Below are 27,052 nucleotides of genomic sequence, written 5' to 3'. Positions count from 1 at the left end.
CTGCAAAACAGCAAAGTTCTGACCAAACTGGAAAACCAGGAGGCAGCAGCAAAACAAGTAAATAAAATCAGTGAGGGTTCGGTAGCGGGGATCATTTGTTCCAAATCCCAGTTGTCGGTCATGAATACTGCGGCTCGTATCTTCCTGGTAAACGTAAAGATAGTCTTCCAGAAGAGGTGGTCATGATTACATGAAGCAATGTTTACCTTGATACTCCAAACCCAAGCTAATACTACGTTTCCAACATATATACAGATGAGGGTTTTCAAAGTGTCACCTGATGGGCTTGTTCTGAGAAAGAATTCACATCCAGGTTAAAGTACGCTGCAATAGTCGAGAATGTCTGAAAGCCAAATGCCTCTACTGGCCAAATACAGAAACCAAGAGCATAAAATGGCTCTTCAGATAGGCTTTGGTCACAATGGAAGGGAGGGGTGGATAACCCCCACCCCATCCCAATACCGACATGAAGATCCGTGATGACCCCATTCTATACCACAAGTGCTATGGATAGCTCAGTCATCTGTATGCGTGACATTTGCAATTAATTTCTGTAGCAATCTGTGGAAATACTAGAGGCACTTGACTGGCTAGTGCTCAAGAGAGGCGCCTCAAAGTATTCCAACCTCTTGTATGCTGCATCAAGTATTGGAGGGATCCCACTACTGTATATCTATACCAACTCTTGGTGGAGATTTTCATTGAGAGCGACAGGCAAGTGAGCTAGTCCTCAGTATTTATGTCAAACTGCACCTGACCACCACCACAGGAAGGTGTGCCTGAAAAACAAGCCAAGGTGCACTGCCATCATGCAGGTTGATCAATCGTACCTCCCTCGAAAGTGATGCATGTGCAAGACTATCCCCAGCCCTGCAGGTAACGGTTGCATCTGCCACTATTAATAAATTACTCCAAATACTAGAAATAAGGAGAACTACTCCAACAAAAACTAAGACATGTAGAACCTTGCCCCCTCTTTCACCCACAAAGCTCCAAAGATAGGTCGAACCATTAGTGCATGTAGTACCACAGGAGGAAACTATTCCTGCCTTGGAATTAGTAAACCTTTATATTTTAATGTACATGATTAACTAGGGGCAAACTACTACAAACATTTCTAGTTAAAACAGTTCGACCTGCTTATAAAATACTTCTATTGGAAATTGGATTTACATTCATTTTCCTCCCAAATTAAAATGCTCCCACCTCCAACATCTGGAACACCGACGATCCCTGTACATGAGCTTTTTAACATGATATAGGATATGCTAGGTTATTAAGTGTGGACTTGGGGAATCAAACCTGTGATGCTCCATGTCGTCTTGCTTCCAAGGCAAACACATGCCCCAGAGCTATGCTCCCGAGCATAACACTAGGTCATATCTCCAACCTCACCTCCCCCACTCCTCCCCCCCACACCCCATTTCCCCTCCCCCAACACTTCACCCCATTCCACCACACAAGCGGTTTCAAGAGCTTTGCAGAAACAGTCTTGCCAAATTAGGGTTGTATGTCACTGCTGGGAATTCCCGATCAGACTAAACGGAGGGAGCCCAGATGTCTAAATTTGTGTAGACTAGCTTCTTTGGCCGCCATGACCCTCTCCCACCAAAATACCCCACACCTTCACCCAACAAAGGGGCAATACCGGGCCTTCAGGAGATTTCCAACATTTTGCTATTGTAATCCTGGATGCCAACAAACGCTGGGATATAGGTTTATCCGTTCTCTAGACATCAACCAATGGCACGCCCAAAAGTAGAACCTCTGGGGTCCTGGGACGTTTAGTGGGTGACTGCTTCTATGGCCACTAACACTTCTCAAAATGAGGATGAGCGGGCAGTCCCACCACATATGCAGATATAAGCCCTGCACTTTCCTTTCCACCAGCATATTGACTGCTGAGCTACTTGAAAGTGGTGTAGCTGGACTGGTGGGTAATGCCAACTGAGTTTCAGGGCACATTCGTTATTAGTTCCTAGACCAGGTGTCCAGTCGGTCCTCCAGTGGACCCCCCCCCCCCCAAGTGTTCCACATATATGTGTTGGTTCGCCAGCATGTCCTCCAGATAGTTTAGCTCAGTGGTGCTCAGGTTGCCTCACCAAAGGCAGTTTAGAGTGCTGCAGCTCACCCATAAGAAAACCTAGCCAATTCTGAAAAGGCCTCTTTGCATTAAAGGTATGTGGTTGACCCTCTCAGAGCTTATATGAAGTTTGTAAGCCTCCTCCCCACCCCTTTAAAACTCCCAGGATGCATCCTTGGGGAGAATGCTGGTTATAAAAGATCAGGGAATTGGGATTCAAACCTCTAGGGACCTTTTTCTGCCGGAGTGCCCGCTCCCATGCCTACAGTCATTCTGTTAGAGGTGAGGAATTCTGGGAACCAAGGTTTCAGCGTTGGGGAAAGGACAGCAGGGACCGAAGAGGTATTTGAGTCCAATCTGTTCGATGGTAGCCCATTTGGGAGGGGGGCGGGAGAGGTCCAAGCAAGGTGGTGTGAGGTCTGCCCTGCAACATAACATCTATGGAGATCCGGCACCCCTAGCCCACCCCATTGGGAGACCCCACCCCACACCACCCTTCTAGGAATTCTAGCCTTCTTGCCCTACCAAACAAACCCCAGCACCTTACGCTGCAGACAGTCCATGTGAGAGACAGGTAAGCAAGTTCATCTTAACTGCTGTAATTCATCCCAAGAACAAGATTTCCTGTTTTGCCCATGTTTCCAGCTCTGCCTCCAACCTTTTAAAAAGTGGCAGGAAGTTAACGCCCAACACTATTCAGGTGGAGAGGGGGTAATCTGAATCCCCCAACCCCCCAGTGCTCCATCGACTTAGTCTCCCATCTGATGGGGCAAAGGGACTGCAGGGTGTGCACCTCCCCACCACACAAACCCACCTCTAGTGCTACTGATTCACTAGAATGTATTTCAAAGCAGACTACAAAGGATTTTAGTTCCTCCAACATCTGAGGGAGATTACAAGTAGTAGCACATCATCCACATAGAGGGCTACCTTATGCCGAGAATCCTGAATCTTAACCCCTTCAATGGAGGAGTTGTAATGGAGGCTCTGAGCCAATGGCTCCATGATCAGGGCAAACAATGGGGAAAGAGGGCATCCCTGCCAGGTTCCATGCGTTGGGAGAAGAGTGTGGTGGGTACACAATATTGCTAAGTAGTGGGGCGCTAAGGACTAGCCTTGGATTTCCCAGTGGCAGCAGGGCCTAGATTATTTGAGGTCACTAGGAGCCATATATTGGAGCTGGGGTTGTCGACAAATACCAGGATTTGGGATGCATGGTTGAGCTAAGGGTTTATCGAGGTTACTGTATTGGATGGTGGAGGCCACTAGTATTTCACCAATATCTGTATTCCATGATGCCGACAGTTATGAGGTGTGGAGGAGGATTCATTTGTTAGCATTTGCCCTACTGAATTTTGCTTTGGAAAAAAAGATTCTCATCACCATGTCTTGGTTATTCAGTTTATTATAAAATCAATTTTAGGGAATAAAGGACATGCAATAATGGGAACATTATCAGCAGCTCCTGGGTCACTCAGTTTATAAATTCATCCAAATAGCTGAGCGAGATAGGACCTGCAGAACTCCCCTGCAGAAGAACTCCCCTGAATGTCAGCCCAATTACAGCTGTGAAAACTGCACAAAGTTTGTTAGGGAGAATCAGTTTAGTGCTAAATTCCTCCCACCTTAGAGACCCCCCTGCTCGTGTGCTGAACTTGGGACTTTGAACTTTTAATTATGTGTTTTCTGTGTGTTTTTTTGGTTGTGACACTCCACATGCATCATCTTTTACATGGTGTGACAGCACCTTCAGTGCAGTGACACAGGAAAGTCTGATTTCCAAGGTTTAAAAACCCTCTTGTATAAACTACAAGAGCACTGACACGAGTAACTTTCTAGACCCAGCACACACACAATCTTACAATAGGGTGCTGGAGGGGTTACTTAGTGCTCCCTTTGTCTAGCTTCTCATGTAACATTTGTTACCCTTTCCTCAATGAATGGTTGGTGGCAGTAGTTTACTAACGACTGGTGTGCATTTACTGCAGGCTGCGTTTGCAACTGCAGTAAAGCACCCAAGGGTGCCATTTGTCAAGATGGCCAGTCTTTTTCACCATCTTTGTGGAAAGGTACTTCGAGATTTACTCTATGCACCAAACCAGGTTTGGTCCCTTTGTTCGTTTTGTCTTTGGCAGGATTCATGAGTGAAGCACACCTCTGGCTCCAGGGTGTCTGGCGAGGGAGGTGCTTCTAGGAGACGGCAATGTATTGAATGGCCCGCTAGCCGGCCGGCAAGGACAGTCACCCTGCTGGGTGACTGACAGGACTGACAGCTGGGAAGAAACCTGCAAAAAGGAGAGGCTTTTTAGCTTGGAAGGCAGAGTCGACCACTGGACGAAGGATGCCTGCTGCAACTCCTGAACTGTTAGTTTGCCCAGTGAAGCCCTGCCGCTGTGCTGAAACTCCAAATTTGTAGCCAGTAGAGAAGCCCCTGCAAGGACGACTTCTCCCCTCGAGTTGGTGGGACCAAACAACTCCAAAGTAAGCCACCTGGACATCCTCTCGGAGCTGGTTCAAATTCCACTGCAGTTGCTGCTGGAACCGAATAGCCAGGGAGAGTAACAGATAGTGTGCGTTGCTTTTAAGCAGGCCAAGAGCTCCAAGAAAATCGCCCGGACTCCCAGGAAGCAGGACTGACCAAGCCTGAACCACCTTAACAGAGCGCTGGACCCCAGATGCAAAGCCCATCTTGACAGACAGGAACTGCAGTCTTGCCATTTGCGGTAAACGCGAGGAGCTGAAACACCAAAGTGCCACTTATTTGAAGATTGCCAGTTGTGGTGGCCATCCCATTGCAGTGCAGAGGTCCCCAAACGTCCTCCCTCTTGTCCCCATGACAGACCCAGAACACCAGGATCTTCAGAGCTGCACAGAAACTTAAGTCATCTGTTGCCCTTTTTCTTTAAAGGTACTGTACAGTCCAAGATAATTTAGCTTGTGTAACTGCACTTGTTCTTTGTTGGTGAGACCTGTTGTGGTTGCTCTGTAGAGTTGCCGATAGCTTCTTTACTTCCCAGGTCTAAACAGCTTATGGCAGTGCGTTGAATTCTTTTCTGCAAAGATTGCTAAAACATAGTGCAAGACTTTTACTCACCTACAAAAATGCTTCAGCTCACCTAGACTTTTGCCCAAGTGACTTGGCCTAGCCTGGCTCCCTGAATGACTCTTCTGGCCTCTGACATTGAGTTTAGTCTTCCTTCCAGGAAGGAGTGAACTAACTTTGCATTGGGGTTACCAAAAGGTACTTACCTGCTTCAGAATATTTGTATGATCTCTTGTTCTAATCTTGCTTTGCCGAACTCTTGCATCCGATTCTAAATGCCAACAGTAGTATGTCCAGTGTCCTAGTTACTAAAGTCACCTGAGGGTGTAGGAAGTGTGTGCCATCCCAAAAGGGTACTTACCGATTTAGAAATATTGAGTGGATTTTGGAGTGAATTTGTGTGTTATTATATTGCCAACTTCTGAAGGCTTACTCACGCACAAGGTTTTTTGATTAAACAATTAAATTATGTAAGTTTTTTATTTCTTTATTTGTATTTGGTTATAACAACTTTTACAAGAGAAAAATTTTAAAAAGAATATTCAAGAAAAAAAATCAAAGTATAAATCAAATAACGAATAAGTAACGAACATGAGGTTTATACAAAGCCTAAAAAGTCAATACAAAAGAAAAAACCCAACCGACATAATAGTATTCATTATATACAATAATTTGATATGTTCATGCAGTAAGAGTCTATTGCAAACACTACGCAAGCTAAATTCCGTATCTCAAAAAGGTGCAGCCAATTGACACTACTTTACGAGCCTCATTTTAAGATCTAATGAAGCACACCGAGAAGCTAAAACTAGATTAGAGAATATTCATCAGGCTACTCGCAGAATCCCTTCACTAAGGAGCCGTTCATTATTCCATCCTCGGTCTCCAGAACATGTTAATTTGCACACCTTATTTAAAAATCCAACTACAGCTATCTGCATAGAGGTCCTTTTTCCATGTAACATTTGCCACCACAGGCTATCCAAATTTACATAATTGGACCAATTTTTTAAAACATTCTATATGTTCTTTCAATGCAGTACAATCAATTAGTAAGTGTTCCAGAGTTTCTGTTACTCCACCAATAGCACAAAACCTACAGTGTGAAGCTTTCACTTTCCCGAATCAGTGATCTCTCGTGTTAAGAGCACATTAAATTTAAAACGCATGAACTCTTGCCACATACACTTTTCAGGAAACTGGGTCAAATACGGATCCCCCACATTTACTCTGAAGAGTTGGACTTCCCTAACAGTAATACTCCAGTCCATCCACTCATTTTTCACCTTAACTGGATTAAAAATAAGGATATTAAGGGGCGCTGCAATCTTGTCCAGATATTCCAAACTTTAAAATGGTCAGTACAGTAGCCACTTCCCAGGAGATCGTACAGGGAACCCTTGGGGCCGTAATTAACTTCCTAAAAAGAGAGACCCTTCGCCGCATAAGCGCGTTTCCTATAAGCCTAATTCATAGTGTATTGCGACCAAGGGAACACACTTAAGTAGACAAATGACCGTAAACATGCTTCATACTCCCAAAAAGGGACTAGCTCAAGACCATAGCATAGCTGAGATATTGGGCCTCATTACATGGACGGCGGTAACCATGGCGCTAATGGTTGCCGCCGGTATTTTACCGAGTCTGCCTTGGTGAATGGGGGAATTACCACCCCATTCCAAGGTTGGCGGGGCGGTAATTCCCCAAGGCCCTTCCCCATTCCCATTTGAGCCCCCATAGGGCTCAATGGGAACGGGGGAAAGGAGCAAATAACGGTACTGCTATGTCCCTCAGCGGGTCCCTTCCTTAACGTGTAGTCTGGCCACACGTTAAGGACGGGACCTGCTGAGGGACCTCGTATGGTGCTACGGGATTACCGGTGCCCTTATCGGTCCCGTAACCCCTTAGCGCCATCCGTGTAATGAGGCCCATTGTCTTACTTTTGGAATAGCACAGAGTTGGTGAAAAAGAATTCTGTATTTTATGTCAATTTTTTTCAACTGCACTGATAAACTAACCTTACATTTCAAGTACTGCCGGTAATATTCTTTATCCCCATATATGTGGTAACCTAAATAGTGGAAATAGGAACTAACCACCAATTTAACATGATTCAGATACCACAAGCGTTTCTGAATATATTGTCTCGAATACAGCCATAGGATCACCGTTTTCTTAAGTGTTTATAATTTGCCAATGTATAGTCTCTAAACTTACTCAGTTTTTTGCAGGCCTCACAGGGTTTGGTCGAACAAAATCATCCACGTAGGCTGTCCACCCGATTTTTACTCCCTCCACCACAGGCGGAGCAACTGCACTACCATCAGAAACATACAAATTGAAGATAGTGGGCGCAAATACACAACCTTGTTGAAGTCCATTAGAAGCATTCCAGAATTGTTGGTACACCTAGACCCTTCATGCAGATGGAACATTATTGATAGCAAAGTCGATGGCATGCCAATTTCTTTCAAAGCAGGCTTCTGTCCACCATATCAAATGCCATTGTTAGGTCGATCGCAACATATTGGGACACTTAACATGCAGGAAAAAGCATGGAGGGTTAAAAGTCCTCTGACATCTCTGCCAATGTTCTTTCTGAATCCAAATTGGAACCTGGATAAAATATCATGGTATCCACCCATGTTTGAATATGTTTCAAGACCAGAATGGATAATATCTTGGAATCGGCATCAAGTAGCACTATCAGCCTATAGTGTTTTGACATGACCGATCACCTTTCTTATAGATAGGAACTTTATAGGAAATATGCCAAGATAAGGCATGTTCAGGGTCCTTACTATGTCTTTAAATAAAAGGCTGGAATTGGGACCATAAGTCTGTTTCTTTAACAATAAAATTAGCCAGGCCATTCCGGCCCACAGCCCTTGATGAGGATGCTTCTGTATCAATGCTTTAATGTCACCTGTATTATATCAAGGTGCCAAATCACATCTATGTTAATTGGGAGCAGATCCTTAATCTTTACCTGGGCATATATGGTTCCAAAATGCCCTTCCCACTGATTTTCCAGCCACAGACTACTCTACAGAATTAGGGCAATGCCCAAAACGATCTCAAAGTGTTATTCCCCTAGGGCGGATAGCATATTTTCACCATCCTTCAGATATAACATTGCACGATGCATCTTAAATTTTATTCTTCCATTTGGTTTTTGCCTTTAACAGTACTTTCCCACTAGGTGGTAAATTCATTTTACAACTTTGCTGCATTTCCATAGATCTAAAATTTTTAGAATCTCACTACCACATCATAAATATGCATTTTCTTTTTATTAGGAATGTTTACAACATTGAAAACCTTTAGTCAGAATGAATGCACATTGTGCAAACTAAACATTTAAGTTAAGACTAAACAAAACTTCCACTGAAAATGTCCTAAATCATCTATCAACATTGACATGCGTGTGCATTTTCTAATGTTCCGATGAATTAGATCTAGTTACTCCAGAGCTCTTCTGATCTCATATTTAATGGCACATGTTCAACAGTCCTTCCTGCGTTTTTAGGTCCCATTCTTCCCTTGTGCCAGACGCTTCCAATTTCGCAGCAATTGCAAACAGGAATTTTGCTAGTGCCAACATGTGAGTTTTATCTGCTTCAATTAAATCAGCCACCACGCATTTGCTGACTGATCCATGCTTTGTGATAATGGGTCCCATTTCTACATGTTTGATATTTCTATGATTTACTTCCAATGGGGTTGCTGTATTAATTATGTTTTGTGCAGCGACAAAAGCTGTCAGTGTAGCGTGAATGATTTCCCCAAGATTAGATGCATTAAAATCAGAGAAAATAAAACTGCATTTGTTCTACACATTATCACTATCCCAAACAATTGTTTTAGCTGAATTAAGTGCTGCAGAACATAATCCATAATTTACTGCTCGTCATTCTCCTTCAAAGTTCAACTCAAGTACCTTATGATCACTACTATGTATGTTAATCTATAACCAGTTGCAAGATCCATCAATGGTTGCGAGAGAACAATGTGATCGATTGTACATTTCCCCCTAAACCATGTAGTGTGATAAGTGGTATTACTTAAATCTCTAGCATTATGCATGCCCCATTTGTCAAAAATAGCCAGACGCCAATAAAGATTCGAGAAACCTTTGACAATACGACCCAAGTCCACTCTAATTGCAGTCAGACCACCCCGAAGGTCTACCTCGGGGTCCCTTTGTGGCCAGCACCGAGTAATCCAGGACATCTGGTACAGTTAACCACGTCTCTTGTAGACAGATATCAATTCAGAAGAAGTCATTAAAAACCAGTGACCGCTGGTGTTAAAACGTTTGGTAAATTAACCCTGATATGTTGTAACTGTTGGGTTTTAGTCCCTGAAGCTTGGAAATAGAGTCACACTGAGAGTCAGCCACCTCAGGCTAGGTTCTTTCAAATCACCTTTGTTAATCCTGCCACATAGCCCCCCATATTATTCTAATGACTTTCCCTTAATTTAATTGGTTGTACCAATTACAGATCTACAGCACCCTTACTGGTTCTCATACAGCCGAATCGATGAACTGCCTCAGCTTCTCGAAGAACAGCCTCACAAGTTAAACATGAATGGAAGGCTATCCGTACAAAATCGTAATGTTTGGGGTGCACAAAGTCTACCAGTTTTGCTTCGCCAAATTAAATTAGCAAAAAGGCTCGGAAATGAGGGCCAGAACTCTCCAACAATTCAAGGAAGGCAGACCTCTGTAGGAAAAAAGATACGACACTGGGGTTCTCAGGATAGCATGGATTTCCTCCCCAAAGTCAAAATTTGTATCTGATGTAAAGTTACTAGGTTGTGAATCAGTTTGGGCAGTAATGCGTAATCCATCCTCATAGCACCCACTCAAATGTTCTGGCCCCTAAGGTTTTAGTAGGGGGCTGTTCATATCCAGACTGATTTTTGCATGCCACTGTTTGGTTATCCAGTAAGCTTTCCATCCCTATGATGTTTTGGGTTAAGACTTTCCCCTTAGAGGGCATTAAGTTGGGTACCACAGGATGTTAGTCAAGCATTATCTTCACAACTTTCCTCATAATCCCCATCACTGCCCCCCCACTTTATCCTCCGACTCATGTTTGCTCAGTCCCTCCAACATGCCCCCCTCCTTTCTGACTGCTTTTCATCATCACCACCACATCTTGCCATAGTCATGGTGTCTGATATAACTCACGTGAGACATTTTGAATCTCAATGGCATTATTGGAATTGGGTTCCAGATGCTATAATTTCAACTCCTTTGCTTCCCGTCGAGTCGTAACAATTTTCTTAGGAAAGAAATGTAATAAACTTCCTTTAGCAAAATTGCTCTTCTAGGTTACTAGAAGGCCCCGATTTATTAGGTTTCCCTTTATTCTTTAAATTAGATGTGATGAGTCTGCAGCCAAAGTGCCCGCCCGACTTCACACAGATGCCGCATCATCCATGTCCAAGTTCCCCACCAAATTGGAGGTGACTCTTATGAGGTTTCGCCAATTGTTCTTAGTGCCCTTATTTGGCCCTTTCCCCTGCTTCAATTTTTTGAAGTTATTATTTTGCGCCTCATTTTTTGCATAGGGGCTATGTTCGTTCCCTCATTCATCCCAATCCCATATTCATTGTGTTTCACTTCATCAGAAGTTTTGTATAAGTCAACTGGGGGTTCCAGGGTGATATTGGGTAGATACTATGTTATCAGCAGAGTACCTTTCGTCATTATGAAACTGAAACCGTATTTGTGCCAATGGAGTAACTTATAACTTACCACTGTTTACACATGCACACTTTTGTAGTTCAACTGCATGCACACTTTTGTAGTTCAACTGCAGTAATTAGGTTTTTAAACATTGTGTGCAGCCGAAGTTTTGCCAAGAAGCAACCATTACACCACCGACACCTTGCCATTCATTACTCCGACCTGGGTCCTGTGCCAGTGTTATTTTCCATTGGATACTGTGATAATGCAAGTAAGGAACTGTCAATTTCCAGTGTAGGTGCCCCCATCTCGATTAGATTATCCATATTTTCTTGCACGGGTGGCTCTACACATTTGAAGTGGTTATCCTCTCCGGATTCAATCAACAATGTGGACTCGTCCAGCCTTTCTCCCATTTTAAAATCATTGTGATGTCCATGGAGGAAGGGCGGAGAAGTGCAAGGGCCATTTTCATAGTGCCATGCACCAGGGTAAACACAAGTGGAGCTGCCAAAAAGTCATTGTAAGCCCGAACCCCAGCCATTGTTCCCCTTCTGGTCACTGGACCACTCCTATATGTCTATTGACAGGTTTAGTGTATTCAGTATTCTAATCGCAGCCCCAAACACCACTTTCTCTTCATATAAGCATACCTTTGACAATGCCACTTTCCAACAAACCAAAAATACAATTAATATTCACAGTCTGGTCATCTTTTCAAGCTTTTTCGTGTTACTTGTCAACTTCCAATCTGGAAACCATTCAGCATAGAATAGTTATTGCCGAATTCCCTTACCCGCAGCCCTGCCAGCCAAACACTTTTGGACGCTTCGGTGCGTGCGCCCAGAGGTAATGTAGAGGCTGAGCTTCGGTGGGCGGGCCCACGAGCAGGACTGCAAACAGAAAAGCAGGTCTTAATGTAGAAACTGAACTTAATGCACAAAGCCGACAGTGCTCTGCACGAGTCCCAGTGATGATCACAGATTGAAGAATAAGGACCGTTTACTTGTAGAATGACAGCAGGCTTATCCAGTAGCGTTTCCACTCAGAAGGCTTCCCCGCAACTTCTCCACACCGACAACATTGGAATTTAGGAAAAGGTTTCAGAGTTGCTCAAGCGCTCCAAAAGGGAAGCCAAACAGTAAAACACTACTTGTCACTGTGAATCTCTATGCAACTCCCCTACAGCTCACATTGACCCCTCTTGAAATAAGCCTGGCTGCTCAACACGCTACCAACCTGTGTAGTACAGACTTATACCAACGTTTGGGTTCCATTGCCAGGTGGTCAGGGTTGTTGTAGTGCACCCAAAGGGTACTGCATACAATCCTGCCTAACAAAGTTAAACAAACTTTCACAGAACTGGACAATAGTTGGCAGCACCCAAGCTCGGCAAGTGGAGGACATTCACATGTGTGGATATGATACCAGCAGTCTGTACCATAGTTCAGATAAAATACGACGTCCTTGGTTATTGCCTACACCAACAGCACCATTACTGATGCACATGATGTACAGTGTTCTAACTTTTGGTCCAGCATCAAGGCTCTGAATACAGGGCCCCTTTTGACTTAAAAACCGGACTTATGGCACTTCAGGAAGAGCATGCTAGTTACTATGGTTGCAGGAGTCCAAAGTTGTCAGACAGGCCCTCTGTGCAGTCTTGGCATGGTGCAAGTTTCTTGTGGCCTTTGGATCATGCCTCAATTCTAGACGTGGGCGAGCCCGGCAGGGCTCCAGCCGGCCCTAGCCCCACCTAGGGTTCTGACCTGAACCCCTCTGGCCAGAGACTGCCCAAAGTAGGGGCTGGCCAAGAGCCCCACCCGGGACCCATAATTGCTCAGGGAGCCATGAACGTAGGTCCAAAAACTAAGCCTGGGAAACCGGAAAAGAGTGGCAACTCTGGGCACTTGCAGCAGAACTGGCCAAATGGGCTTTCAGCACTTATGTGCCAAAACACAAACAGCAACCAGTTTCTATCCTAGTGCACAGGGAGGGGGGGGGCTTTAAAGAGGAGTCATCAGGCTAATAATGGAAGCAGCTCACTGGAAGGAGTAGGGTGGTGGGGAATACAGGTTCACCAGCTTGTCTCAGCTGACCCCCAACACCCAGAGAACAAACCGGCCTGCCTCATGCGTTTTCAGAGGAATAAAAGCAAGCGACCGGCCATAGAAATTCTTTCCTCAGCTGTGCCCCTGACAGTGACAAACTGCTCTGAGCTCAAGCTCTTCTGTATTCCGGCCCTTTAACTGCTAGCATCATGAAGGTCGCAGCTTCATTTTTTACCCCGACACAGGCTACCCCTTGTTTTGTGAAGCCATTTCCCGGGCTCAGCCTGTGGTGGCCTCATGACCCAGGCCGGACCCCCAGGTTCGGCCCTATCTGACTCAACACTACTCAATTCCAGCACTGTTGGGCTGAGTGTCAGCTTCCATGGTTAGAAATGTCCAGGTATGGACGCAGCCTTAGGTTAAAGAGGAAATGCGGTAGCTAAGTGCGCAATGCTTCCAATCACAGATTGGAGCCTTGCAAACGTTTGGCAGCCATGAGTCCACATTTCCTGTACTTACTCAAAAGTAATCCATCACATAAATCCAGACATCAGCAGCACTCGCCCTTCCAAGGCAGGCCGAAGCCATAAACAAATCGTGCAACAGTTGCATTTTTGAGAAAACCGCTGCGCGACTCAACCCTCTAAAGCATCACCACAACCAGGGAAAGGTCACCCAGTATACACACTGAAATTTGACTGAGCCTCAGGTTGCACGCCAGAAAAAGGCGTGACCAATGCAACATCTAGATTAAAGCACGCATACAACCATTACACTTTAAAGCTTCACTTTGCCTGCGCACTACGGCACAGTCTGGCTTAACTGCTAGCCTCCATGCACCTTATTAGCCACTGGGAGAGTCCATTTATATTACAGGCAGGTCTTCGAAGGCCAATATTGAACACAGGGGCCCTGGGCATCCTCACCAAAGGTCTAACCTCACCAGCTTTCTAGATTTAGGTTCTCAGCAGATGCAAACTGTCATTTGCTGTCCCTGGCACAAACGTGTACCCTGCAGAGGCAATTCGTGTAGTCTTCCAGACTGGTGGGATTAGCTTGGACAAGGACCAGAGCCTTAAAGTTTAGCATCAGAGAAATGGCATCCTTCAGGGACCAAGCCCAATCAGTTGGCCTTCCACGGATTTCACAGGTCCACGTATAGAACGTGACCATTTGTGCTGCACAGCTGCACATGCTACCGTTCCTTACATCCAGAGGTAAGGAAAAAAATCCATTTTCCCTGGCATTACTGACACGTGGGGAGGAAGGTTCCACGCACCCTCAACTTAACCACTTTTTGGTAATGGTTCACGAATTGAACTCAAAATGTTAAAAGCACCCGCAAACAACGATGTCGGTTTACAAGTGATGAATACTTATAATCCAGATTTTCTGTACACATTCCAAAGCATTATAATGAAGTGCTTCAAAGTTAAACTGAATCTAAATAGCGTTGTCGTCCTAGGATATAAAGGGAGTTGTCCTAGAAACCAGTGAGTGCTATACACCTAGTCCATTCATTGGGATATAAACTTTGACAGTTGTTGGTGAAGGTATTCACGGGTGTGAGTAAAGTCATTAGTCAGACAGTAATACGAAGTATGTAGATTAAGAAAATTAGTACAATGATTTACATTGATGTGAACCCCTAGACGAGACAGAATAATATTTTATTGTTTTTACTATGATTTCTGAATGAATTTGAATAAAAAATATTTATATTAAAAAATTGTATACTCTATTTGCTGCAACAAAATACAAATCCTGTGAGTTTATAATAGCCGAACTAAGGCAGCAGAATTGAAGGTTTCACATCACCCACTAATACAATACAGTAGTTTTAAGATGCAGACTGCCCAAGCGAAACATGAAGCCTGCACAAAGACTGATCCACTTATAAGCACTCAAGCTCGATGATAGAAGTGAAGTACCCGCCATCAGAGAGCCCCTTTAGATTTACGATTTTCATTTCTTGGTCACCTCCTACCCTTAAGCATCCTTGCATCTCTGCAGAACCAAACAAAAGATTCACGAACGGCGAGCCATTGGATTATATAAAGGAAGCATCGAACCAAACTGCACTTATTTGCAGTGGTTGAGGCATTCATTACCTTCAGGGACCAATATGGGCCAGCCCTGCCCAAGTACACTCCCCCTAGTTGTTAAACTGATCCAATGCAACGAAGCAAAGCCTGTAGAGAGCTCACGCTAGGACATGAACGCCAATGTCCTCTAAATATTACGTTTTTTGATCACTCCCTGGCATAACTTGCTAAACCGGCTGGTGGTAGTTCACAGCTGAACATCACTACTTCAAATTTTGAAAGATGCCCACCAGGGTGTTCCTTTGCATCTCAACCAACTACTGTAGCCTCCCGTATTGAATCCTGTGCCGTCAGAATTCTGATGCTTTGTTGCCAACTACCAGACTACTTGACATTCAGGTCTGTCTGTATCCAACAATAGCACTCCATTCCTAGACCCATCTGGCGTCTGCCCTAATCACTCCTTGAGGCACAATTCTTTCAATAGGGCTTCTGAATGCTATGCATTTCTGCCCCATTACCCAAACAGATTAGATTTAACTTGTGACAGTCATATGTTGATGCAGTTTCACGGCTGTGCTTTATCTAGTGGCCCAATGCCCTCTGGTATGGGCACCCAATAAAATTCACAAAATTGAAGCCCACACTGCTAGCACAGGCCAAGCAATGCTGGTCTCCATTACAACTGGGTGATGCTTTCAGGATCACCATCTGGGGCTGAATTGTTATCTAAAAAGGATATTACCGAAGTTACATGGAAGATAGTGTTAAAATGGGTCTTATTTTGTAAATCGCCACATGGCCCCCAACATACATGCTGCCACAACCCTATATTTCCATGCAGGGCCATTGCCAATATATATTTGGAAAGATGTTTTAAACAATTGGCCGGCGTTAAGTACCACAGAATGTAGTTAGGTGATGAAATATTGGATTTGCTTCCAGGAGAAGTGCTTATGCTGCACTACTGAAACTTATAGTCAACACTAATATGTTCAATGGATGAACTGTACAAGTGTGCCAGTTCTCAGTGGATTGATTCTGTGGCAGTGTTATGAGGGGTGGCCAATTGGAGACCTGAAAGTTCAGGCTACATTGGCATAAAACAAATTGAGGTTGTGAAAAATCACTAGAGATCCCCAGTTTTGCGCAAAATGTAATGTACAAGGCAAAAACACCACAAAACTAAGTATGCTATGGGAGCAAAGAACACCACAATGGAACTTGCTAGTACAAATCACAAAGAATTACCATGGCTTTAGGGTGCCCTACCAGCATGTACTATTGGTCACAAAAGGAATTTTAGACCACATTATGCAAGAGCATATAACGAATAGTGCCCCGAAAGGAGTATAATGGGGCAAGCAGTTTATTGCGCAAGGGGAAGATTGTGAGATTGTGGTTAACATGAAGTGTATTTGTGTGGTGTTGCCGTGACTAAAAGAACGACTGCTCTGCAGAAGTACAGGGATGAGTGGAATACTCGGGCCCACACTACTAAACCAGCAGTGATACCAAAGGTGAAAGGCGAAGCACCAAATTTATACCTCCTTGATCATTTAGGCGGATTTAAGCCTTGATCATTTAGGCGGATTTAAGCCAACAGTAGCAACCCCGGCAATGCATGTACAGTGGTTGCAAAATAAAGTGTCCAGCCAATGATCTATAAATAGAAACAATGCAAAAATAAATGGCAACCAGATAGTTAGAAGACACTAGGAACACCATGTGGGAAAACCAAATTCCGACTTACAGACATAGGTAAATTAGCTGGGGTCTTCAGGAAGTCGGATTGAACAACTCAAGGTTCAAAGTGAAGTTCTTGAAATAAAAGTGGAGAGAAGGGGGCTTACAAGTCACGTTGCCTCAAAATGGACGGTCTTCAAATACCTGTCTTGTTCCTCAACATAGTCAAGCTAGGATACATTTTAGCATCGGCTTTGGGAACTCCTTGTGGCTCACAAGCATCAATAGTATGTAGCACAAAGTTGTGACAGGCAAGCAATGTCAGGATGTATAGCTCACAAGAAGCGAGTCTCAGGGCCCACAGCTGTGCTTTGGTGTTGCTGGGAAGCCCAATCCTAGTCTCCAAGGGAAAAAATAAATAAAGCAATCAAATTATAAAAAGAGTCCTCCAGTTTCATGCTTCCACAGCAGATTATCCAGCGTGGGGTCCAGTTCCCGTACCACAGCCAACAGAGGCAGATCTTAGTCAATAGCAGTTCACAAGGCATACAGTAAGTCGTGGTAAGTTTGCTAATTAAATTGGTGTAGCAGAGGTAGGTCAACCTGTTCAATGAAGGAACATCACATCCAGCATTCCTCTTGCCTTCAGGGATCTCCCTGCCCTCTTCACTGCAAGTTCAAATGAGCTTATGGGGAGCGAGTGCAACAGAAATCATTTGCTTCACTCTTAGTGCCAAAGGCCTGTGTGGTAGTGCTAAGCAAGATGTTCTTTTATTGACGTCAAGTGGGAGGGTAGAAGATCTAGGGTACATTGGGGAGACATTCTCTGAAATGGAAACCATTATGTGTGGCGTCCCTCAGGGAGCATGCCTGTCACCCCTGTTCTTCAATATTTGAGTTCCACTTTGCAGAGAACTGGAAAAGTTGGGCTTTTTCTGCAAATTATGCCGACGATTTCCAGCTGTCAATGAGACCATCTGGAAGATCAGTACAAGCTAAATGAGGTCTACAGAGTTATAAAGAACTGGAGGACTACAAATTGGCTATGCCTAAATGCCGGGAAAACGGAACTTATGATTTAGGGGTCCAAGAAATCCCAAGAGGCCTTTGTCCCTGCTTTTTCCAGCTTCTTGGTTGAGGATAGCCTCATTGGAGTGGTCGATAAGGTGAAGACCCTGGGTGCACACCTGGAGGCCTCCTTGGATGCAGGGGCTCAAGTAGATGCCATTGAAAAGAATACCCAATACCACTCGAGTACTGAGACAGGTCGCCCCACTAATCTCTAAAAATAATCGAGCCAAATTAGTCAGGGCCATTATTTTGCCACGTCTGGATTACTGCAATGCCCTATTGGGGGTGCTAGCAGAGAAGATATCCTCAGACTGCACGCATCGGTGTATAATTTATGGCATGAAAAGATACGAACCCACCTCTTGCCAGAAAGGAGTTACACTGGCTACCTATATCAGCCAGGATCTCCTTTAAAATGCTGACCCTGTGTCACAAGTGCATCTATGGGACAGCTCCATGCTACCTAAAGGACAAGATCACTACATACCAGGCCACAAAAAATCTTCACTCTGCCTCCACCCAACTCCTACGGGTGGCAAGGACCAAGAGAGCTTGTGGAAATGGACGCTCTTTCCCAGTGCTTGCGTCAAAGGCATGGAACAATCTACATCTGGCGCTCAGAGAAGAAAGCAAACACTTGGCTTTTCGAAAGCTTTTGAAAACGGCACGTTTGATCTAATCTTCGTTCATCCTCACTGATCCTTTTCTTTGTGAAGGAGCGCTTAGAGCCCGAGGGCTTTGGCGCTATAGAAATGTTATAACATGTGAACACTTGAAAGTTTACATGATCACACATGCAAATGCTTTTGATGACAATCCAGTTCTGCTGGTGGCATCTGTGCAACTGATGCTCAATCCACAAGCTGATCCCATACCTTGGACATTTTATCTCATTGCTCTGTTGATTTATACCAGCTGCCATGAAAGTAATTTGGCTGTAAACTACACCGTTTTACCTAGGGTCCAGTTTTCTGTGTGCTATGCCATCCACTCCGTTTACCTTTTCTTCCCCATTTCATTATGGCTACACAAAGCTAACTAGATGTTTACGCAAAGTAAACATCAATAGTTCCATCCACTCAGCTATAACACTAGTTATCCTCCAGAGCTCTATATTATAAATTAGCTTGTGCAGGAGAGAGTTAGCCAAACTGTTTTCCGAGACTGTCATATCGTGTCCATTCATGCAGCTAATCATTTTACAGACTCATCCATGGCTCGCAAAGTCTATTAACCCACTTATGTAGTCGAGTACATTTTATGAAGGGTGAATATCATGTGCAGGGAAAGGTTTAAACTTTTAACATGTACTTTGCAGAAAATGTCACCATTTTCACTGTGCATGGCTGGCCTCTGGGTGGCAGCAGTATGCCAAAAAGTGGCCGTGTGGTGAAATGCATCATTTCAATGTTGTCATCCATTGCCATAGAGTGCATTTCTCTTAGATCAAGCAGGTAAGTTACTCAACCTGCAGGTCTAGCAGAGTCAATTAGTGTGCAAGGTCTGACTCAAAGAGTTACTTCACAAAACTACTGTATCGGGTCTCATTTTATGTCTGGGGTACAAACAACTTCTGGTAACCTTAAAAATATTAGAATATTGCTTAACAAGTTTTTGCCAATCAAGAACATTTTAATTAGCCAACTACTAATCAAGGTTAGGCCTTGGTTTACACCCACTGGGGTGGAGTAGACCATGGCCTGGATGTCTTTTGTCTTCACTGGTAAAGGCCTCTGGATCAGACTAGTTGATAAACTAATCAGAATGTGCGATGCCCCACTTTGAAGGCAAACTGTTAGATGATTGGTCCAATGAAGGTCGTTACAAGTGCCTATCTTATTACATCATATCCGAAGTACTTGTCTGAAAGGAAGAGCCTTACAGAAACGTACATGGTGGGACCCTTTCAGCCCACCTTCGCTCTCTGGCTACTCCAACTCCATTTTCCCAAGCTGACTGCAAAGGACTACAGGGGTCAGCAATCTAGTATGAGGTTATTTATGTTAGAGGTGCCTCTTAAGCACTAGTTCCCAGGAAACTTGATGGGGTGGAGAGGCTTTCTGTGCCCTGATAAGTGTTGCTTCCCTGCACAGGCTTCAAAAGAGTCAGCATCTTGACCGTTGTGTCACAAAGTAGCTGCGAGTCAGGCCAGACAGTCCCGTCATTGCCAACCCCTGCTCAGAGCCAACACTAGCAAGATCTCAAATTGCTGTAGCTGTTTGCCACAACCAACTATAGCTTATATACCCACTAGAGCAAGGAATACAACAGTTTTTAAAAGCCACCTCTGCCTGGAGAACTGCATTCCTGACTGCTGCTGGAACACAATTGATCTTTGGACCCACACTGCCACTGCAAAGCTGGCGTAGAGGGCAACTTCCAGGTATCTCAGCAAAGGCACATGATGCACTATGAGCTGAAGGTGCTAATTCAGCGCCAGATAAGGAACGCACCTAATAACTGCAGGAGTAAGAAGATTCACTGTGGGGGCAGCCAATGGGAATTCATTTTCTGAACCACAGACAGTATAAAGGACTTCACTGGGAATGGTAGGGGGTAACAATACATTAGATGTAAACTTGTTCCAACACATGGCTCCGATTAGATAAAGGGCAAAGACAAAAATAGCACAATCAAAATCGAGTAGTGGGAAAGCCCTTGGAACTGGAAACGTTCATTCACACGTAACCAACAACCGAAATGTGCAAAGTGGGTGGGGGCTCAATTTACTAGTCATATGGGAATTACGACTACCAGAACTGGGTGATGTAACTGCAGGGCAATCAGCCAAACAAGCTGCCTTGCACAGTAGCAGGAAGGGTGGCACTGCACCAGTCACATTGACCGTTGATGCCCACTAGCGGGCAGCCGTGGGAAGGGAACACTGGACGGAGTGGTATTCCTGGTAGGACCAATCAGACTAAGTTCGTACGGTCCGACGGTGTGGCCAGCCCTCAAACTAGAGTCTGCGAAGGTGTGTGAATGTCCCCAGTGTACCGAAGTTCCAGCAGTCAGAACAAATGTTGCTTCAACAAGATGTTCTGGGTGGGTTGTGAAAAAATGTACCACATGGTGAGGTGATAGGAAAAACAGGATTGCTCTAATGACGCTTTCAGTAATGTTAATTATCAAGGTAATTGCAAACCAATCAAATTCCTGGGAAGCACAGAAAACGCAATTCTGCAACTTGCAAGTGTTTCTCCCAACTTCTGACTAATACTGTAATAGTCCAGTCAGATGTCCGGCTCCTGGTCAGAGCTAATCCACTGTTCTGTGCTCACCCAGCTGTAATGAACAGTTGCTTCATGCCTGGTTTGTGCTCCATTTTTTGATTATGTGGTCATTATGCACTAGTTAGTGGACCCCTGACTACCATCTCATGAAATGAGGTCAGATTAGCAGACCTTGCTTTCAGTGAAAGAATTACTGCATCATTTTAGTGTGCAGAATCAAATCTCGTGCCTTCACGACCTGGTAGATTGCATCCTGTCAGTTACCATAAGGAAAATGTGGCATTGATGCCCACAATGTTGCATCTTGTCAGTTACCATAAGGAAAATGTGGCATTGATGCCCACAATGTTGCATCTTGTCAGTTACCATAAGGAAAATGTGGCACTGATGCCCACAATGTGTACAAGTGCCAGCTAGAACTTTTTTTAAAAAAAACACAAGACAGTGAAGGATGCTTGTTGTAATATGCACATGCTTGTGCATAGGCACACTGGTCCAATGTTGATGCATGTTTGGCAATCAACATTCCACAGTGGCCGTTGAGCTGAGGGAGCCGTAGCAGCAGGCTGCGGGGTCTCGCAATAAAGACACATTATTCCACTTACCTGTGTGTGTGTGAAGGAGTTTATGACAATGCTCGTGTAGTTGGACCCTATTGGCATGGCAACGGAAGATGCATATCGCACTAAACCAAATGTTACTGTTAAGAGACCCATTGTGGTCTCTTAAGCAAGATAAATTGTGTGGGGAAGTCAGAGGAACCAAAGGATTAGGGAACAGTACACAGTTCACTGCATGAGATACTTTAAATGAGACTGTTCAATGGGGCAGGCCACTATAGTTCTGGTTTGTAAAGTAGCTGATGTATACAAGTTGAAATTGACAACTTGTCTACCCGTCATACTGACAATTAACTACCCTCGGAAATAAGGTTTAGTGTTGCAAACACCGCTCATGACCAACCACACCTGCCTAAAGTATTTCACCTTGCATCAGACATCTGCTAGGACAGATTTTGTATAGCTTTTGGTTGATCTAGAGCAGTTTCCAAGGGGGTTAGATAATGCACCACATGATCTGTTGCCACACTGGAAGATAAAACAAAGCTGGGCTAAACAGTCAAACAAAAACGTAATTGTGAGTAAGGTATTTTATAGGACACCAAGATAAGCATTTCAAGATCAGCTTACTCAAAATAACACTCAATGAGAATGGATTGCCAAATGCAGACCACGAAAAGGAAGCCAGAAGGGTGGAATTTGGTCTGAAATACAGTGAATATTATGGCCATAGTTCATGCACACCATAATGGATTCTCTAAAATGAGGATATGATTAAACTTGAAAATACAAGCTTAAGGAGGAATCTCAAAGACAATCTTAGGGAGGAATCGCAAAGAAAGAATCTGGTGACCCACAATACATTGTTAAGATCACCTTTTCTGTGTGGGGTGCAGGGAATGGCTCTGAAGCACAATCCACATCCCCAACCATGAACATAAGCTGTACCCCGAGCCTTAACAGCAAGCCATGCAGCCTGAGAAGAGCATGGGGTACAGCAAAACCCTTACAATATTGTCCTGTGGACCAGAGGGCCAAACCTGTAGCGAGTCAGCCAGCCATCAAGGAAAGCAGCATGTCTTAAGTCCCTGTTAATGTGGAAGGATAAGATGTGGGGCTGCTGCAGAGGAGTCGAACTTGACACAGCAAGAACTCCAGATTCTGGTAACTCGGAACAAGATATGGAACCTAACTGATGGCACTGAAATCAGGACTCCAGTCCTTGGTTCTATAGCAACCGAGAAACCGTGCAAATTCAAAAGGTTTTGATGATAAATGCGTACCAATGTTATACACCTCAAATATTGCTTCCAGATGAAGTCCAAAATGCTGAGAGACATCCAAGCTCGCTATACTGATATCCAAAGTGCCCAGGGGCACTAATCAACCTGAAGGATTAGAGTTCCCTAACACCAGACAACCAATACAAATGTTGCCCTCACTTTTTGAAGTAAATGACGAAATAGCCACCCAGTGTACCAGGGAAGTGAGAGACAGGTCATTTTAGAAGTTGGTGTGAGATGGCAAGTTTATAATTGCCCGGATGGATTACCTTTCAAAGTGGAAAGATTTAAAAAGTAACAAACGAGCTACCCCAGGGGTTCTTTTCTAGGTGTGCTCCTAAGGGAAGATGTTCTAGTGAAATGTTGGCCGTCAGGTAATTTGGTCTCAGAAGCTAAATCAGATTCCAGGAGTGCTACAAGACATTTGCTGTTTCGCATCTCTGAACAGCAAGTGGTTTTGTGCAATGTGCCAATGGGAGTAAACAAGCAACCTTTCATGGAAAAATCTGCACATCTCATTATCTAGATGCCTGCAGAAGCATTATCTTCACCTCCTGTTAGACTTCACCTCCTGTTAGACTTGGACTAAAGACCAATGGATTTAATTCAATCAATAAGTGAATCTTTGAAATGTGATGAATTGATATTTTGAATGGATGAAATATGAATTGATACAGCCAATTTATATTTAAATGTTTTTTTCTTGTAGAAATGTGTGAAAATGAATTTTTGCCCCTAAGGAGTAAAACAAACTCGAAATGTGTTGGGCTTATCACATCAAATGTATAATATTTATAACAACTCAAAAATGGTCAAATGTTAGTGTCATTGCTGAAATTACCTTATGTTAATGAGGTTTTAACTGTCTGAAACTAACATAAACTAATCGGAAAATGAGGATGGCCTGATCAGTAGGTCCTACATTGGAGTCTGCAACACCAGAGCCACCCTCAATACAAATATACATACAGGCCACGGCCCAATTGATAGTATGCAGGTGACGCGGGTTTCCTACCTAGGAAATCTTTATATTTCCTAGCCTGGATACCAAGGCTAAGCATCTCTCCCCTGCACCTTTAAAACCTTTACCCGATTACTAAAAACTTTGGCATCTGGTAGAAGTTAGCCAAACTGACTCTTGAATGGGTGTGCTTGGCGTTTTTTGGTTTAATCTAGAATCTGTATTGGCCGTCATGCCTAGAGGCCCAAGCTACATTCACTGATCAATGAACAAACATTTGAGGTTGCTTGCGGTCAAATGCGGAAGGGGTATAACCTAGTAGTTAAAGCTACACTGCATCTTTTGGGGTGAACCAAGAGCTCTGCATGTAATTTTACTCTTTTGTAATGGCATGCTGAAAACCTGAAGGTTTCAGCAGAAAACCAGGGGTTGTGATTAATTCAAAGCAGTCCAGCCACAAACCTTCAGTTTTGCAGCTTACTGCACCACTAGTGCCCAATATGTCGCTCATTGAGAAAGCGAATTAGAGCCTTTCCTCAAACCACACTGGATTTGGAAATTCCATGCGTGTAAATGTTATATTGGAAACCTATGAATGCTATAAAAGAAAAGAAAGTTTTGAGTAGGCGCACTAGGTATGTGGCCAACTGAGATATAGAGTACAGTGCCATTCACAATGAACAAAGTATGGCCACATGGGAGCCAAGGAAATATGGCAACTTACAAGGAGCATGATGGATTTGTGCATAACCAAAAAGTCAATTAAACAGTTGGGGCCAGCTTTGTAAGACTTTTCCAAAACACTGGATTCTACCTTCAACATAGAGGGACAGAAGCAACAATACTGATCGTGTGAAGATCACTCTAGCAACAAGCTCCCTACTAGTAGAAACTCCAGCGGCAATATCCATTTTCCTAAAAGGAAGATGGATATGGAAGAGAAAGCTGTAAATGTAGCTTTATGGAAGGCTATGTGGGTTACCTTGGTAACATGACGATGTAGAAGCTTGCTAGTAAGGATTCTGAAGTCAGTTATGGCAGAGTACTTTACAAGTGCGGGAATACAGTGCTACAAATTACTCGTTTAAAAGTGTTCCTATATTACTTTGTAACACTAAGACTATTGCTTCAACAGAAGTATAACATTTCAAGATGCAAGCTACTAGCAAGGCCCGATTGAGATCACTCGCCCCGAGGCATCTCCAGTAACAGATCATTGCTTCCCCCACACCCCTCAAAGGCTATTGAAGTACCCACATAGTTTCGCCTGGCCGCTTAATACCTTAACAGGCTGTTCTGGTGACTTGAACTATTCCAATGCTTAACCTACAGCAGATAAAAGCCAAGGATATCCGTTACAGTCTGACGAGTTGGGTGTGTTCCAGAGCATGGAGGTTAAAGTACTGAGACCATTATTTTGGTTCCTCCTCACTATGGAAAACGGGGGTGCTTAGATAATTTCTAAAAAAAAAAAAGGGGGCAACTGTGCCCATGCAGCAACAGAAGAATTGCCACATTTTATATTTGCCCTCATTCACGCCTGGGTTGAATAACTTGCTTCCTTCGGCTAAAAAGGCGCGACTAGTGGGGGTACCAGACTTGTTTTTTAAGGTAGTTCATCGTAAAACAAGATGCAGTGGCCATGTGTTGATTGTGCATGCCATAATTGAACTTTTTTTAAAAAGCAGTATACCACGTGAATTTGATTTCTAGATCTTGCTTTTGGATCAAAATGTGTGTATGCGTTATAAAGTCCGAATATACATTCGGTAAATGACTTCCAAATCTATCATTCTAATATACACATTTATCCCCCCGGAACAAATAGTTACATGGACAGTATACATCGTCCACATGCTAGTCCTGAGCTGGGCAGCTGTCCGTTCTCCTGGTGCAATCATTGGAGAGCGCGGGACCATCCTTTAATGAGGAACTAGGAATCATACCAGATGGCAAGGAGGCAGCCTTAGGCAAGGTCTGGCTGGCCGGTTGCAATAAGGACGAAGAACCTGCACCAACTACACCGTCTGCAGTCTCTAGGTTCAAACGATACCATTTTTTCTACTAGACTGCTGCGCCCACCCTCCCAAACCCCAGCACACACTGGAGCTTTGCACGCGTCCTCCTCACTTCGGCGGTGATGCCGCCTCACGCACTAGCATCCCTTCCCCTGGACACCTCCCGGGAAAACACCACACGCCATCAACGACACCCTTGGGTGACACGCCCACCGCCCGCCCCGCACCTTGGGAGGACACCAAGCACCATCTGTTGCGGGGGCACCGCAGCACCCCTAGATGAGCCGGAGCCAGGCCACCCGTCCCAGTACAGCGGGAGGACACCCCCTCAGATACCTTACTGGCAGATTTGGGCGACACCACGCAACACCGCCCTCAGATACCTTACTAGCAGTTTTGGACGGCACCACGCAACGCCTTCCTCCACGCACCGATGAGTGGCAGCACCCACACTTTACCACTTGCTCTTCTAGGCTCGGGGGTGAAAGGTTTACTAGAGCCCCCGTGGATAACACCCTCAGCCATCTCTACACGCCAAACCCCACCGCAGGAGGTGAGCGATTAACACCCTCTAGTGGTTCCTTTGCTCAACATGGCCCTGCCACTCGGCACCCTTGGGTGACAATGCTTCTTTCGGCACCCTTGGGTGACACCACCCCCTTTTCTGGAATCTCATGGAACACTGACTCCCCTTGGATAACAGTCACGCCGTACATTTCTCAACGCCCCCTGGTTGCCACACAAGCCGAGCGCCCACCTGATTCAGTGCCGGAGCCTGCGATGTAGCCTCTCCCTCCTCCCCAGCAGCGACCGTGTCAGCTCCTTATCACCCCGGCAGCAGCAGCAGCGCTGAGCCCGGCCGCCCTGCGCCTCTGAAATAGCAGAGCCCCGCCCCTGCAGCGGCCGCAACGGACTGAGCTCCCATTGGTTACGCCCTGGCTACGCCGGTTCGTCCTTACCTGCCATTGGCTGAGCGAGATCGGCGAGGGCATTCTTCCGCAGCTCCACTCTGCCCACATCTTGTTTCATCCCACAATGCATAGCGACAGCACTGCAGGCAACCTTGCCTTCCCTTAAAGCGGCAGCGCTGTCAAAGTGGACGGTCAGCAGCAGGCTAGCATCCACCACGCAAATGTGAAATAGCCCATAATATAACGCACATACACTGCTTGTGTCTGTCCGTCTGGTGATATACTCTGTATAATTTCCAGCTTGGGCAGTTTTGTCAAATCCACTGCCCCAAAATAACTCACCCACATTTTAAAGGTGTCAATTTCTTAAAACCATATTTACTCTCCAAATAAGACACAGTCACTGAAC

At 44.6% G+C, this 27,052-nt stretch overlaps 1 protein-coding gene across 1 annotated transcript in view; it reads right to left on the bottom strand.

Annotated features, from left to right (window-relative positions):
- DYNLL2 (dynein light chain LC8-type 2) overlaps nt 1–26,625 on the bottom strand; it is a 46,002-nt gene extending 19,377 nt beyond the window's left edge. The window contains exon 1 of the mRNA XM_069614662.1: nt 26,490–26,625. The gene's annotated coding sequence lies outside the window, so the exon portion shown is untranslated. The remainder of the gene's footprint in view (nt 1–26,489) is intronic.
- Nucleotides 26,626–27,052: the final 427 nt, after the last annotated feature.

The sequence above is a fragment of the Ambystoma mexicanum genome, chromosome 9 (genome assembly GCF_040938575.1).
Source record: "Ambystoma mexicanum isolate Mex_15411 chromosome 9, UKY_AmexF1_1, whole genome shotgun sequence".
Taxonomy (NCBI): Eukaryota; Metazoa; Chordata; class Amphibia; order Caudata; family Ambystomatidae; genus Ambystoma; species Ambystoma mexicanum.
Note: the sequence above shows the minus strand (reverse complement) of the source record. Positions and strands in the feature narration are given on the sequence as shown.